The following is a 17545-nucleotide window of genomic DNA, read 5'->3' as shown; positions in this document are numbered from 1 at the left end:
GGGCGTTGGGTTCCCGACGCGCGCCTCCTTTCTATCTAGTCCGTAGGTAGCTAGGGCGCTGCGGTGCACAAGGGCGTCGTTCCCGACGCGCGCTCTCTTTCTCTCTCGGTCCGTAGCTAGTGTGCGCAGGCGGTGCACAGGGGCGTTCGTTCCGACGGGCCCGCGCTCTCGTTTCTTTCTTGTCCGTCAGCTAGGGGCGCATGCGGTGCACAAGGGCGTTTGTTCCCGACGCGCGCTCTCTTTCTCTCTCGTCCGTAGCTAGGGGCGCTGCCGGTGCACAAGGGCGTTCGTTCCCGACGCGCGCTCTCTTTCTTCTCGTCCGTAGCTAGGTGCGCTGCGGTACACAAGGGCGTTCGTTCCCGACGCGCGCTTTCTTGTCCGTAGCTAGGGGCGCTGCGGTGCACAAGGGCGTTCGTTCCCGACGCGCGCTCTCTTTCTTTCGTCCGTAGCTAGGGGCGCTGCGGTACACAAGGGCGTTGGTCCCGACGCGCGCTATCTTTTCTCTCGTCGTAGCTAGGTGCGCTGCGGTGCACAAGGGCGTTCGTTCCCGACGCGCGCTCTCTTTCTCTGTCCGTAGCTAGGGGTGCTGCGGTGCACAAGGCGTTCGTTCCTGAGGCGCGCTCTCTTTCTCTCGTCCGTAGCTAGGGCGCTGCGGTGCACAAGGGCGTTCGTTCGTTCTTGTCAGGCCGAGGGGCGCGCGCGCTCGTTCCCGACGCGCTCTCTTGTGTCGTAGCTAGGGCGCTGCTGGGTGCACAAGGGCGTTCGTTCCCGACGCGCGCTCTCTTTCTCTCTTGTCCGTAGCTAGGGCGCGCTGCGTGCACAAGGGCGTTCGTTCTCTTTTTCTTTCTTGTCCGTAGCTAGGGTGCCTGCGGTGCGGTGCACAAGGGCGTTCGTTCCCGACGCGCGCTCTCTTTCTCTCTCGTCCGTAGCTAGGTGGCTGCGGGCACAAGGGCGTTCGTCCCGACGCGCGCTCTCTTTCTTCTCGTTCCGTAGCTAGGTGCGCTGCGGTGCACAAGGGCGTTCGCTCTTTTCTTCTTTCCGTACGCGCGCTGCACAAGGGCGTTCGTTCCCGACGCGCGCTCTCTTTCTCTCTCGTCCGTAGCTAGGGGCGCTGCGGTGCACAAGGGCGATCGTTCCCGACGCGCGCTCTCTTTCTCTCGTCCGTAGCTAGGTGCGCTGCGGTGCACAAGGGCGTTCGTTCCCGACGCGCACTCTCTTTCTTTCTTGTCCGTAGCTAGGGGCGCTGCGGTGCACAAGGGCGTTCGTTCCCGACGCGCGCTCTCTTTCTCTGTCCGTAGCTAGGGGTGCTGCGGTGCACAAGGGCGTTCGTTCCCGACGCGCGCTCTCTTCTCTCTCGTCCGTAGCTAGGTGCGCTGCGGTGCACAAGGGCGTTCGTTCCCGACGCGCACTCTCTCTCTTGTCCGTAGCTAGGGGCGCTGCGGTGCACAAGGGCGTTCGTTCCCGACGCGCGCTCTCTTTCTTGTCCGTAGCTAGGGGCGCTGCGGTGCACAAGGGCGTTCGTTCCCGACGCGCGCTCTCTTTCTCTCTCGTCCGTAGCTAGGGGCGCTGCGGTGCACAAGGGCGTTCGTTCCCGACGCGCGCTCTCTTTCTCTCTCGTCCGTAGCTAGGGGCGCTGCGGTGCACGCGCGCTCTTTCTTTCTTTCTTGTCCAAGGGCGTGCACAAGGGCGTCGTTCCCGACGCGCGCTCTCTTTCTCTCGTGCACAAGGGCGCCGTAGCTCTCTTTCTCTCTCCTAGGGTGCGCTGCGGTGCACAAGGGCGTTCGTTCCGACGCGCGCTCTCTTTCTTTTCTTGTCCGTAGCTAGGGGCGCTGCGGTGCACAAGGGCGTTCGTTCCCGACGCGCGCTCTCTTCTCTCTCGTCTCGATTGTTCCGACGCGCACTCTCTTCTTTCTCCGTGTCCGTAGCTAGCTCTCTTTCTCTCTCGGGCGCTGCGGTGCACAAGGGCGTTCGTTCCCGACGCGCGCTCTCCCGACGCGCGCTCTCTCTCTTGTCCGTAGCTAGGGGTGCGCTGCGGTGCACAAAGGGCGTTCGTTCTCCCGACGCGCGCTCTTTTCTTCTCGTCCGTAGCTAGGGGCGCTGCGGTGCACAAGGGCGTTCGTTCCCGACGCGCGCTCTCTTTCTCTCTCGTCCGTAGCTAGGGGCGCTGCGGTGGGGCGCTGCTCCTTTCTCTCTCGGTGCAGGGGCGCTGCGGTGCAAAGGGGCGTTCGTTCCCGACGCGCGCTCTCTTCCCGACGCGCGCTCTCTCTCTCGTCCGTAGCTAGGGGCGCTGCGGTGCACAAGGGCGTTCGTTCCCGACGCGCACTCTCTTTCTCTCTCGTCCGTAGCTAGGTGCGCTGCGGTGCACAAGGGCGTTCGTTCCCGACGCGCGCTCTCTTTCTCTCTCATCCGTAGCTAGGTGCGCTGCGGTGTACAAGGGCGTTCGTTCCCGACGCGCGCTCTCTTTCTCTCGTCCGTAGCTAGGTGCGCTGCGGTGCACAAGGGCGTTCGTTCCCGACGCGCACTCTCTTTCTCTCTCGTCCGTAACTAGGGGCGCTGCGGTGCACAAGGGCGTTCGTTCCCGACGCGCGCTCTCTTTCTCTCTCGTCCGTAGCTAGGTGCGCTGCGGTGCACAAGGGCGTTCGTTCCCGACGCGCGCTCTCTTTCTTTCTTGTCCGTAGCTAGGGGCGCTGCGGTGCACAAGGGCGTTTGTTCCCGACGCGCGCTCTCTTTCTCTCTCGTCCGTAGCTAGGGGCGCTGTGGTGCACAAGGGCGTTCGTTCCCGACGCGCGCTCTCTTTCTCGTCCGTAGCTAGGGGTGCTGCATTGCACAAGGGCGTTCGTTCCCGACGCGCGCTCTCTTTATCTCTTGTCCGTAGCTGTGGTTTACCCGAATGATCCCCCGGAGCTTCGCCCCACTCATCATTCTACCCGTGGATATGCTGTTATTTTTTTAATTCAGGGGGCTTATTGCTGAGCGTGTTGCTGTGAAACCTGCTGGAGTTTCTGTCAGCTCGCGGCCAAGCCCTCGTTTGAGGTTCTCGATCACGGTCATCCACTTCAAATCGTCGCCAAATGGCCTTCGTGCTGAAATCTCTCGCAGGATAGAGAAATCCTCTTCAGTAGTGAAGCACCTACGAGGCTCTTTCGCCTGCAGGCGAGCCAGCGCCACGTTTGAAGACGCCGCCGATGACATACTGGTGTTGATGCGCGTGGTCACCATGACTGTTTCGCAAAAGCGCTGGTGCGCTGCCCGCGCTCCTCTGGGGAGAGGAAAACAACGCAGCGAGCAGCCAGCTCCGCAAACACGCTGGCCGCCCCATCGTACCGTACATGCGCAGTGGCGTCTCCGCTAGCCCGCTGACCTGTAAACTCGTTGAGCTATCGACCCTTCTCACCGCGCTCCCGTGGGTACAGTGCCTGGAATATACCAGGCACTGTACTGTGGGCGCTGCTTTGTTTGATCACGAGGTGACGCGTTCATTATTTGCCTCAGCTGCCTCCGTTGGCTCCGCGTTTACAATGCAAGCGCGTGACGCCGGTGCGGCGCAGAAAACCTCCGTTTCGATGAATATCGTACACGGTGGCTTTGCGCACGAATCGATGCTTTGACCACAGCTTTACAGGACATGTAAGTGCTTTCAGAGCAAATTACGCCTTGTCCAAACGGCTCGAGCAATGTATACGGTGCTTCTACTTAAATCGGGGCTGTAAATGTATTCGAAGCTGTCCAAACTTTCCGCTTGTGAAATAAATCAGGATCAGCGTGCTCTTCCTTCTTTATTTGGCAAATGTTTTCAAGCAGCGGCTTGCCATGTTTCTGGTAAGGCCGCTACCTGATTGTTTATTTTCAGCCTAATCGCTCACGGGTGTGCTCTGCGGCGATAGATTTTTTCTTGCTGTGCACAGGGCTTGGAATGTAAATGTTGTGGAATTTGCGGTAGTTTGTAGCAAAGACGCATTATCGCTAGTCCCTCGCTTACTCTGTGGAGCGTCACGAAACGTTCAGCTTCAAACATTCGTGTCTTGCCGGTGTTGACGCCATCACTGATGCTTCGGCACATTGGTTTAAGTGTGCGCCCATACACTTATTATTGATAGGTTCGCGATAGGGTGGGCGTAAGTTTGCGTGCGAGTAGGCGTGGATGTGTGTAGATGACGTGCGAGAAGCTTACTATGCCAGTAAGAGGCGCTAGTTCCTTTTATAACGAAAGGTGCTCCCGCTTAAGTGCTGACGTTCCGGAGTTGAAGTCCTTTCTTTCGCGGTTAGCTATACAGCGCAGGCAGATGAACTATCTTTTTTGATCCTTTAGGAAAGCCGTGCATCGGGAAGGGCCGGCAGCACAGGCAGTCCTTATGCAGTAGCGGTGGCACGTTGATTCCATTCCTTAATATGTGAATCACTGTTTTTGCAGCGAACTACCGCGCACGTATTCCCTTTATCGTTACACATTTTAAAGCATGAATTGGGCACAGTGCATTAGCGAACACCTAGTTTGCATTTCCGACAGCTGATCGCAGAGTATCAGGGCAGAAGCAGTAATGGTTTCGTATTCGTGCCCATTCTCTAAGACAACGAAAGCGCCATCTCGTTCCTCTAGAGCAAACTGCTCCACGAAAAGGGTCAATAAACTCTCTAATGCGGCGGCTGCTCTGGATAGCGCCCACGCATCAGCTGAGTGCTGCCTCTCACGAACACCCGATTAAATGCGAGTCAATCGCGCCACACTTCGCTCCGTTTAGGCTTATTCGCACTATACTCCATCTCACAAGCTGTTGTCATTACTGCGAAAGCTACACGAATTCTTGGCGAATAGGAAGACCTAATGCCCCTGGAGATGGGTTCATCCGCGCCGCGTCGTCTGCTCAGCGTCTGCTTGCCATCCATTTACACGCTCCATGGTTGGTGGATTAACTAAAAAAAATGTTCTGACGCCGTAACCATAAGCTGCGTTTACATGCATGTGACAGCAGGGCTTCGCTTTGCCTGTACACATTCCCTGCAGTTACCTTGCAGCCTCCTTAGTAAGTAATAAGAGCGAACGCCCTCATAAATGATCATCTGCGGCACAGCGTCTGCTCGGCGTCTGTACTTGGCGTTTGCTCGCTTCCGTCATTGAGTACAATGCTAGAATGGGGTAGTAAATTGTTGATGCAGTGAACAATTGCCTAGTGTAAGTGAGCCTATAGCATCGTGCCGCACGAGACAGATTGTCCGCACCAGCCAGTATATGACAAAAATGAAAACATCTATACAGCTTCACTCAAATTTCGGATAGGGAGTATCGCAATCGTCGTTTTTTTTTTCTTTTTTCTTCTCAAGCATGTCGTTGCCCAGGCAAAGCGAAGAGAGCGCGCGCCTGAACGCCTTTGGCGGCGAATCGATGTATTCAAAGACGCACGTAGATCAGTATTGGAGCTTTGATCTTATGCGAAGATGTCGCAATTTATGTGGCCCAGAATAGCATCGTCGTTGTCGTCGCATGGCGAGGCGGCATCAACGGGGTCTTTCGGAAGGCAGTCGGCGTCTGTGTGCTTTCGGCTATATATAACCGACGGTGACGTCGAACTCGAGCGATCGCAGGCTCCAGTGAGCAAGGCACCCTGGCGAGTCTTTCAGGTTAGCGAGCTAGCACAGTATGTGGAGGTCACTGACGACTTTCAAGTACTCCCCGCAACGATACGAGTGAACTTTTGTGGCCCCCCAAACGACAGCGAGACATGCACTTTCGGTCGTCGAAAAGTTCAGCTTTCGCCAGGGACCTGCTCGCGTAGGCCTTGGCTTGCTTGAGTCCGTTCTTATTTGGAATCAACACGGCACCGAATCCTACGCCGCTTGCATCTGTGTGGATATCGGTGTCAGTGTTGTTGTCGAAGTGGCCAAGTATTGGCGCTGAGTGCAAGCGTCTGTCAAGTTCGCGAAAAGATTCTTCTTGGGGCTTCTTTCATATAAACTGCACGTCGGCTTTCGTAAGGCGATAGAGAGGCTCGGCGATTCATGAGAAATATTGGACAAAAAGCCTGTAATACGCGCAGAGCCCCAGGAACCTAAGAACAGCTTTCTTGTCACAGGGCGTTGGAAAACTTTCGATGTCTGCCGTATTGTGGGCAGCCGGGAGCAAGCCTTCCCGACTACGTGGCGGAGAAAGGAGAGCTCTTCGTAGGCGAATCGGCATTTCTCCGGCTTCAGAGTGCATCCCGACGCCTTAATCGCCTATGGCACGGTCTGTAGCCTTTGAATGTGCTCGTCCCAATTGAATGGAAAAACGACAACGTCATCGAGATATACGAGGCATATCTGATATTTCAGCCGAGAACGCAGTGTCCATGACCAGCTAAAAATGTCGCTGGTGCTGAGCATATTCCGAACGGCATAACTTTAAACACGGAAAGACCGTGCCGCGTAACGAAAGCAGTCTTTTCCCGGTCCCACTTGTCGATCTCAATTTCCCACTACCCGCTCCTTTAGGTCAATCGCTGAAAAATATTTTGCGCCGCAAAGTCAATCTAAGTGTAGTCGATTCTCGGAAGCGAGGAGACGTCGTTTTACAGCGCAGCTATATATATTTACTCTCTCATATGATTTTCAATGTCCTCACCGCAAAACTCCCGCGGCTTCTATGAGGAGGCAAAGCAAACCAGTAAGGCATGTGCTGACACCTGCCGTAGCAAGACGAAAACTAGGAAACGGGCGACGAAGAGCAGCGAGGATTGTGCCCGAGAGGCTGCCTGTAAGCGGCGTCCTCGAGAGGAGTCTGGGTGTCGGGAAGTGGTGAATGCGGCGAAGCGACGCAAGTACCAAACCAGTAAATTGGACGAGCACATCGGTGCGTTTGCGAAATTTCAGAGGGACTTTCTGGGGAGACAAACAAGCTGCTCACGTGGCCCAACTTCGGTACCGCAGACGTGAGCGTGAGTGAGAGCGGATGGCGGCACGAACTAGCGAGTAGGTGCCAAGGAGGCTACCCGTAAGCGGCGGGCTTGAGTGGAAAGAACCCCAGATTGCGAAGTGATTCATCATCATCCGCCTATAGTTATGTCCACTGCAGGACGAAGGCCTCTCCCTCCGATCTCCAATTACCCCTGTCTTGCGCTAGCTGGTTCCAACATGCGCCTGCGAATTTCCTAACTTCATCACCTCACCTAGTTTTTTGCCGTCCTCGACTGTGCTTCCCTTTTCTTGGTATCAATTCTGTAACTCTAATGGTCCACCTGTTATCAATCCTACGCATTACATGGCCTGCCCAGCTCAAATTTTCCCTCTTAATGTCAACTAGAATATCGGTAATCCCCGTTTGCTCTCTGATTCACACCCCTCTCTTCCTGTCTCTTAACGTTAAGCCTAACATTTTTCGTTCCATCGCTCTTTGTGTGGTCCTTATCTTTTTCTAAAGATTCTTTGTTAACCTCCAAGTTTCAGCCCCATAAGTTAGCACTGGTAGAATGCAATCATGCTACGCTTTTCTTTTCAACGACAGTGGTAAGCTACCAGTCAGGATTTGGTAATGCCTACCGTATGCACTCAAACACAAGTGTATTCTGTAAATTTCCTTTCTCATGATCAGGGTTCCCTGTGATAAGTTCACCGACATAAACGTACTTCTTTACAGATTCTAGAAGCTGACTGGCGATCCTAAATTGTGGTTCCCTTGCCAGGCTATTGAACATGGTTTGTCTTCTGCATAATAATATTGAGCCCCACTCTTACACATTCTCGGCTAAGGTCCTCAATTATTTGCTGTAATTCGTGCCCATTAATGCTGAATAGGACAATGTCGTCTGCAAACCGAAGGTTACTGAAATATTCGCCGTTGATCCACACTTCTAAGCTTTCCCAGTCTAAGGCTTGGATACTTCTTCTAAGCATGCAGTGAATAGCACTGGAGTGATTGTGCCTCCTTGTCTGACCCCTTTCTTGATAGCTAACTTTGTACTTTTCTTGCGGAGAACCAATGTAGCTGTGGAGCCCTTGTAGATAATTGCCAATATATTCACGTATGCCTCCTGCACTTCATGGTTACGCAATGCCTCTATGACGGCTGCTATCTCTACTGAATCAAATGCCTTTTCATAATCTATGAAAGCCATATAGAGAGGTTGATTGTACTCCGCAAATTTCTCGATTACCTGATTGATGACATGAATACGATCCATCGTAGAATATCCGTTCCGGAAGCCAGCCGTTGAAGCCAGCAACTGGTTGGCTGAAGTCAAGTGTTGCAATGATGCTACTGGAAATTATCTTGGTGAATATTTTGTACAATACTGAAAGCAAGCTAATGCGTCTATAATTATTCAATTATTTAGCGTCTCCCTTTTTATGGATTATAATGTTGGCGTTCTTCCAGCTCTCTGACACACATGAAGTCGTGAGGCATTGCATATAAAGAGCCGCAACCTTTTCAAGCATGATATCTCCTACATCTTTATTTAAATCGTCTCTTATTCCATCTTCTCCAGCAACTTTAACCCTGGTCTTGTCTTGCAAGGCCCTTCTAACTTTATTGCTAGTTATAGAAGAAGCCTCTGTATCCTGATCATCACTACTTTGAATGAAAGTAGCTTGGCTGCTCTGGGTACTGTACATGTCAGTATAGAATTCTTGCGCTGCTTTTACTGTGTCATCAAAATTGCTGCCCTGCTCTGTTTATCAATCAGTGCATACATCTTTCCTTATCCTATATCAAGTTTTCTTCACACTGATTACATGCTGCGTCTACATTTTACTGCTTCCTCAATCTTTTCAACGTTATAATTTCGAATATCTCTTACGTTCTTCTTGTTGATCAGTTTTGACAGTTCAGCGAATTCTACGTGATCTCTTGAGTTTAACACTTTTGTACTTTGTCGTTTCTTTATTAGGTCCTTTGTTAGTTTGGAGAGCCTACCTACTGGTTGCCTTGGTGCCTTACCTCTCACTTCAATTACTGCTTCTGAGATCAGCCTAGTTACGGTTTCATTGATTGCCCTTACTGCGTCTAGGGTGGCCTGTTTCTTCTTGACTAATTTTATTCTATCTCTTTTCAAATTGAGAGAAACCCTAGACTTCTGTAACGTATGGTCACTGCACTTTACCCTGCCTATTACTTCTACATCCTGCACTATGCTGGGCTCTAAAGAGAGTATGTGATCTATGTCATGTCTTGGTTCTCCATTGGGGCTTTTCCAGGTCCACTTCGTGTACTGCGCTTCATGAAGAAGGTGTTCATTATTCAGAGCCTATTCCTTTCCGCGAATTCTACCAACATCTCTCCTCTAAAGTTCCTAGAATCGATGTCGTAGTTTCCAATTGATGGTGCACCAGCCTGCTTTTTCCACACTTTTGCATTGAAGTCGCCCATGACTATACTCAGTTTGTACCTTTGTCATTGCTAATTCAACATCTTCATAAAAGTGTTCTATTTCTTCATCATCGTGACTGGTGGTTGGGGCGTAGGCTTGTAGTACCTTCATTATATATACCTTTTATTTAGCTTTATTACGACGACTGCTACCCCCTCAATAATGGTGTAGAATTCGTCAATGTTTACCGCTATGTGCTTATGGACTAGAAGTCCTACCCCACATTCTCTGTTAGCTGGAAGACCTCTGTAGCAGAGGACGTGGCCGTTAGTCAGCACTGTATAAGGCTCACCAGTTCTTCTAACCTGACTAAGGCCAATAATATCCCAGGCAATGCCTGATGATTCCTCCGATAGACCTGCTAAACTAGCCTCACTCGACCGGGTGTGCGTTTTGAACGTTGCCAGGTTCAATTTCAAGTGACGGCCTGTCCTGACCCAGATGGCCTGTCCTGACCCTCTGCCACGTCGCAAGTATGACCGCCGCCTTGGTCAGGTGCTCCGATGCCGCTGGGGACTGAGGGCCATGTGTTAATTGTAGGAGTCATGAGGGAGGCAGTGGGGAGACCAATTCCTGTTCTGCTGAGGGAGTGACATTGTTGAAGCTTAGTGGGCCTTCCTAATTTGGTTGCACCTGGACTACTATAGCCCCACTAGCTCTCGGCGATATTTTTGCCGGTGTAAGGTTCCACTCCATGCCTGAAAATGTAGTGGACTGGAGGAGGATTCGAACTTACGACCTTCAGATTAGAAGCCGGGTGTTTTACCTCTGCTACATGCCACCGCTGATGGCATGGCACCACTGGTGGTGGCGAAACGATTAATGCGGTGCAACGACGGAGGTACCGCTATCGGACGGCTGATACAATCATGCGGTTGCGCGATTACGCTATTTGTGGTTTGAAAACGACATGTCGGTGATTGCGAACATTCGTGACGTGGCATGTAGCAGAGGTAAAACACCCGGCTTCTAATCTGAAGGTCGTAAGTTCGAATCCTCCTCCAGTCCACTACATTTTCAGGCATGGAGTGGAACCTTACACCGGCAAAAATATCGCCGAGAGCTAGTGGGGCTATAGTAGTCCAGGTGCAACCAAATTAGGAAGGCCCACTAAGCTTCAACAATGTCACTCCCTCAGCAGAACAGGAATTGGTCTCCCCACTGCCTCCTTCATGACTCCTACAATTAACCCATGGCCCTCAGTCCCCAGCGGCATCGGAGCACCTGACCAAGGCGGCGGTCATACTTGCGACGTGGCAGAGGTTCAGGACAGGCCATCTGGGTCTGTCCTGACCCCTGCCTGCCATGTAGCGTGGCATGTAGCAGAGTTCGGCAGCGGTGCACGCATTGCACGGGGCTAATTCTTGGCTCTCTGCTTTCGCAGATATACGATTCTACGCAGACGGTTCACGCACCATTGGGACATCAAGACCCATATTGCGGAAACAACGCCACGAGTGTCGCACATTCTTGGACCGTGCCTGCGCGGGATCATCACGTGGTCGAGACGTCACCAAACTGGCGGGGCAGCAAAGGACATAAAGAGCAGCTTCTTCGTCGGACCTACCAGTTCGGCAGCGGTGCACGCATTGCACGGGGCTAATTCTTGGCTCTCTGCTTTCGCAGATATACGAATCTACGCAGACGGTTCACGCACCATTGGGACATCAAGACCCATATTGCGGAAACAACGCCACGAGTGTCGCACATTCTTGGACCGTGCCTGCGCGGGATCATCACGTGGTCGAGACGTCACCAAACTGGCGGGGCAGCAAAGGACATAAAGAGCAGCTTCGTCGTCGGACCTACCAGTTCGGCAGCGGTGCACGCATTGCACGGGGCTAATTCTTGGCTCTCTGCTTTCGCAGATATACGAATCTACGCAGACGGTTCACGCACCATTGGGACATCAAGACCCATATTGCGGAAACAACGCCACGAGTGTCGCACATTCTTGGACCGTGCCTGCGCGGGATCATCACGTGGTCGAGACGTCACCAAACTGGCGGGGCAGCAAAGGACATAAAGAGCAGCTTCGTCGTCGGACCTACCAGTTCGGCAGCGGTGCACGCATTGCACGGGGCTAATTCTTGGCTCTCTGCTTTCGCAGATATACGAATCTACGCAGACGGTTCACGCACCATTGGGACATCAAGACCCATATTGCGGAAACAACGCCACGAGTGTCGCACATTCTTGGACCGTGCCTGCGCGGGATCATCACGTGGTCGAGACGTCACCAAACTGGCGGGGCAGCAAAGGACATAAAGAGCAGCTTCGTCGTCGGACCTACCAGTTCGGCAGCGGTGCACGCATTGCACGGGGCTAATTCTTGGCTCTCTGCTTTCGCAGGTGAGAGGCTTCGGCCTGAGTTACTGTATCAATTTTCCTGAAACTCATGTGCACTGCTGCCGAACTTGGTTCATAACATTGTGTGTATCTCGACTGCTTTGATTGTTTTGGAAATGGCGGGAAAGGATGCTGGAAAGCAAGATACAAGCTTGAAAGAACTGCGCGACTTAGCCAAAGCACTTGAGACTTTCCGGCGTGATATTAGAGCAGAGACGCGGGAGATTAAAGATGGTATTTCAGAGCTGAAGGATGGCGTGTCCTACTGCACTGATATCTGCAACGACGTGAAAGATACGGCCGCCGAGATAAACAACTTGAGGATGGAAATGCAGCAACTGTTGAAACAAAACATGGATTTGAAGGCCGAAAACGCAAAGCTAACCCAAAGGTGCGAGGAACTCGAGCAATATCAGCGCCTAAACAATCTTGAGGTGAAAGGAGCCCCTACTGGCAGCAACCCACTGACCGTGATAAAAAAAATAGGCGAGAGCGTGGGTGAATGTGTCGAAGATGACGATATTGACACGTGTCACTGGGTTCGCACGCCGAAACCGGGCGTCCAGAATATAATTGTGCGCTTTGTTAGAAGAAGCAAGCGCAATGCTCTGCTGTCTAAAAGTAAGAAGCAAAGGCTCAACGGCTCACTGTTTGGTATGGAAGAACGGCAACCGATCTTTGTAAATGAGCACTTGACACCTAAAAATAAAAGCTTGCTTGCGGCTGCGATTCACAAAAAGAAGGAAGCGCACTGGAAATTTGTATGGACGTCTGGAGGCAGGGTGCTTGCACGAAAAAATGAGGAATCCCCTGTTATCCACATCGCTGATACGCCAGATTTGTATAAAATCCACAGCGAGTAGGAATAGTCTTGCCTTCTTTTTTTTCCATCTTTTTGTTCGTTTGTGGTATTTATATTACGCATGGCTGAACTGATCGACAACTGCAGATATTATACTGTCAATGAATTTAACAGCGAACTATCCACAAAAGAAAAAGGGTTTACAATAATACACATAAATTGCAGAAGTATAAAGAGAAAGGCAGATGATATTGCAGTTTTACTCTCGTCCATATCTTCTGATATTGACATTTTAATCTTTACGGAAACTTGGATAACAGATAAAGCACACGCACCACACTTTTCAGGCTACCGTTCAGAATACCTCTGTCGTGAAGGGAAAAGAGGTGGCGGAATAGCCATTTATTTCAAGGTTACTTTGTCTCATGAGATCCTTGAACACGTATCAGTTATGACCGCAGACACTGAGTGTCTAAGTATGCGCATTAGCAAACTGTTAATTATTGCGGTTTATCGTCCACCCCAGGGGCATAAAAATAAATTCTTAGAATTTCTGGACACATTACTTGAGACCACTAGTTCTCCTAATACTACTTGTGTCGTTATGGGTGACACCAACATAGATTTCATTTCAGCTGACCCATATGCGAAAAAGTTAGAACTTGTTTTTTCCACTTACGGCTTAACAAACTACATAACAAAACCAACCAGGATTACTACGCACAGTGCAACAGTACTAGATATTTGTGCTTCGAATGTAAACCCATGCGAATCAAAAACTGGGATTCTTTCCTGTGATTTAAGCGATCACCTCCCTGTATTTTTTGCTTCATTTTCTCCAGAAAAAAACAGCCAACCAATTAAACAGCTCACAACTGAGCGACTAATAAATGATGAAACGACGGAAACGTTTTTTCATATAGTAAAAGAAATTGATTGGCAAGACGTCTACTGCAAAGAAAATGTAAACGATGCCTATGATACATTCATTAAGTTGCTTCGCGCTTGCTATGACGCTGCGTTTCCAGTAAAAATATCTTCTAGAAATAAGAAAAAGCGAAGGAAGCCATGGGTTACCTCAGATTTATATTATCGTATCAAAGTAAAGAATAAGTTATATCATCACTTTGTGAGCACGCGGGTACCTGATAAATTCGAACTATACAAAAAATACCGGAACGCCCTAACCTCCGATCTGAAAAAAGCAAAGCACCAATATTACGAGAAAACGTTTGAAAGAATTTACAATGACCAAAGAAAGATATGGGCCGTGGTGAACTCGCTCACTTCGAGGAAAAAAGTTACTAATGTCTGTGAGGAGCTTAGCATAAATGGAGAAACGCTGCGTGAGGAAAGATTGGCTGATGCTATGAATACTCACTTTATTAACGCCGGTTCCTATGTTTCTTCTTGTGAAACAGAATGCGATGATGGCGCTCTTGATGCAAATACAATCTTTCAATCTATCTACATGCAACCTACGGACCCGGTAGAAATATCAAACATAATAAAACAATTAAAGAATAATGTAGCGCCAGGGATCGATGAAATATGCCCAACTGAAATAAAGTTAGTTGCACCGCTAATTTGTGGGGTACTTAGTCACATCGTTATTCTTTCTCTGGAAAAAGGCATTTTCCCGAGCCAGTTAAAGACGGCGAAAGTTACTGCGATCTATAAAGGGGGTGGTGTAAACAACTTGTCGAACTATCGTCCCATATCTGTTCTTTCCACAATATCAAAAATTTTTGAAGCCGTTATTTATGAAAGACTCCTGGCATTCTTTCAAAAACATCGACTAATAGCCGAAAATCAATATGGTTTTCAAAAGCACAAATCAACTGAGCAGGCTCTAGTAAATATCAAAAACAACATAATCGAAAATATGGAGAATAGGGAATATACGCTTGGCCTGTTTCTAGACCTCAGGAAAGCCTTTGACTCGATACAATTCGATTTATTACTAAAAAAATTATCCAGGTATGGAGTCCGAGGCATTGCTCTTGATCTTCTCAGAAGCTACTTATCTGATCGTTTTCAACTTGTAAAGAATAACGGAGCGTTTTCAACAAAAATGAAAATAAAACAAGGCGTCCCTCAGGGCTCCATACTTGGGCCACTATTATTTATCATCTTTATAAATGATATTGTTTCTATCCCCGGTACCTCTCACGTCATCATGTATGCAGACGGCACAAATATATTTTTTTCTTCCCATAACCTTGTAACAGTTGAACGCGATGCCAATGCATATCTTTTTCATCTATCCAGATGGCTAAAACGGAACAAGCTGACATTCAATGCCTCCAAAACTACATACATGATATTTCGACCTACCAACAAGCCATTGTACAGAAACGTAATGCTAAAATTTGAAGAAAGCCTAATTAAACATGTTGAAGAACAAAATTTCTCGGGGTATGGTTTCAAGACAAACTAAGTTGGACTACACATATAAATTACCTAATTTCAGATTTAGCACGTACCGTTGGATGTTTGTACAGGATAACCCACCTTATACCGCTTTGGCTAAAGCGAACTCTTTATTACTCTCTTTTCTATTCCAAACTTACATATGGTTTACTTGTCTGGGGTACCACTACAAAAACAAATTACAACAAGCTTGTTATACTTCAAAAAAAGATTTTACGGTCTTTCGAAAATTATTATGGTAAAGTGCAAGATTTAAGAACGGCTCCCTTATTTATAAAACATGGCATACTGCAAGCAGACCAGTTATATTATTTCAAGCTATTGCAACTAATACACAAAAACAAGCTCTACACAAAAGATGAAATAATTCCTAGCTATTGTCTAAGATACCAAAAACGACGCACTCCCAAAATACGAACTGAATACGGACGACAGAAAATGGAATATCAGGTAGCTGATGTATTAAATAAGGTCGAAGAAAAATTGAATTTCAGTACCACTGTAAATATTTTCAAAAATAACATAAAACATTTAATAATAATTTCTGAATTGAAATACTCTCAGCAATAATGTTTGCTATGGTTCTTTATCTACTTATAGTTTTGATTTTTTGGTGTGTGTAAAACGCGTGCAATATGTATGTCTGTATACAAACATGATCGTATGTTGTATGAATATAGTTGTGTAATAAAAAAACACGCACGTGTAATGTATGTTTAATGTATATAATTACCGCATACAGTATGTCAGTAATATAGACATGCATATACATTGATACTGTTTTTATAAAAGTGTAAAATGGTTATGTTCTGTGTTTTTTTTTTCTTTTTTTTATGGAAGCGTGACTGTCATCTTTGCCTAAAACCGCTCACCAAACTGTAAAGGGTCAGAGGCCTTTGTCAGGCATTTTAAGCCTTTAGCCTCTGCCCCTCTAGCAGGCTCTGTATTAGGTCTGTTGGAAATAAAAGGAGAATAGAAAAAAAAAAGAAACGCGACAGTGCGATTGCCGTGTTGGTACCTGTAGTGATCATTATGTAGTTATTTTAGAACTCTGCTGGTAGCCCACATTTACAGAGTGGAATGGCTGCGATTTTTTTTTTTGCAGTGCAGTTTGCGCTGAGGGGATGTTGCTATACAGCATATATGCACCACTTAAACACGCTATGTATTAGGAATGTATACAGCAAGGCCTCTTTCCAGCGTTTACCCATAGACACGCTCCGCCATCTAGCAGCGCCGCCAGCGTCTCAACACGAAGTAGGTAAAAGACGCTTAAGCCACATAACAGTACGATATGTATCACAGAGATCATAACAGGGCGCTAGAATACGGAAAAGCACGAAACAAAGCACCAAGTAGCGTGTGGTTCAGTCTACTCAAGAATAATTCGTCGATGAATAAGAGGCGGGTGAGGTAATGGGTGAGGATCTCAGGAAACCAGTGCTGAGGGTAAGTGACGGTTTGGTGCTGGCTGGCTCGATGTAGAGCCTAGCCGAATGCCGAGACGCAGGCGTCGCAGCGGCAAGCTAGATGATGGTAAGTGCCAGGAGACCGGGAAGTCCTGACCCGGCAGCTGTGCTGATACTCGGATTCGAAGCGCGACCACTCAGGTTCCGCCTGCGGGCGCAGGGTGGCAGTGGGCGACCAGGGGAAGTCGCCAAGCGCTGGAAGGCATAGGTCGGCCTGTGGCTGCTAGCCGCGGATGGTCGAAGTCGTGGTGGCAGGGGTCCGGTCCACAACGGCCCGTCTTCAGCACCTCAGCAGGTGCCGCGCTTCTTCCTGCGTGATTTCCTTGAACTCCCCCAATTTTCTACAACGCGCTTCGTATTTTTATTCTCACTGAGCTTCGTGTGACCCCAAGACTAGTTCTTTCGAACTTTGCGTGTTTGACCCATCGGTTGAGAGTGGCTTTGTGGACTTCCACGGTTGGCTGCTTTTGCTTTTACTTTTTTCTTGCGGCACGTGTCCTTGTTCTTGGTGCTTTGTTGTCGTCTATTTCGAAGCACAGCACTTGGGCCTCCGCGCGCGCACCCTTCCTTTTTCACGTCCTGTTCTTTCGAAAGGCTGCATTCGGGCTCCTGCACTTCATTCGTCAGATACACGCAGCAGTTGCGGTAAATCGTACTCTACTAATGTCCCATACATGCATCACTGCTACACGAGAAGATTGTCGAATTTATTTTACGCAAATATGTTTTAAAGCGAAGCTTTATACGGCTAGGCGAAACGAAAAAGCGCGTGTCCGGCCCCTGTGTACAGAAAACTATCATCATCAGCTTTGGCGTGAGCCTCTTCCGCAGTCGTCGTCGTCTTCCGCAGCTGGCTCGTTGTCTACCCTCTGTTTGCGCTCGTGCTTGTGTGCGGCGCGCGCTTGTGCCATTGCCCCCGCGTTCGTCGTCGTCGTCTTCTTCCACAGCTGGCTTCGTTTTTGCTCATCATTCCACCATAGACTTTCACTTCTCTTCTGTCGTCGTAATGGGGAGGCCGCATTTACGGAGGTATCAGCCATCGCTTAAGGGGGTATAAGCCATTTATTTATTTATTTATTTATTTATCTATGTAGTTATTTATTTATTTATTATTTTTTATTTTTAATATTTTACCCACGGCGCCAATGTGGCAT

General features: G+C 49.1%; 1 protein-coding gene across 1 annotated transcript in view; it reads left to right on the top strand.

Moving 5' to 3' along the window:
* The window catches only part of LOC119439969 (neprilysin-like), a 500589-nt gene that overhangs the window by 220779 nt on the left and 262265 nt on the right, over positions 1 to 17545 (top strand). The gene's annotated exons all lie outside the window — the stretch shown is intronic.

This window comes from Dermacentor silvarum, chromosome 2, assembly GCF_013339745.2.
Source record: "Dermacentor silvarum isolate Dsil-2018 chromosome 2, BIME_Dsil_1.4, whole genome shotgun sequence".
Classification (NCBI taxonomy): domain Eukaryota; kingdom Metazoa; phylum Arthropoda; class Arachnida; order Ixodida; family Ixodidae; genus Dermacentor; species Dermacentor silvarum.
This window is presented reverse-complemented; position numbering and strand designations above follow the sequence as displayed.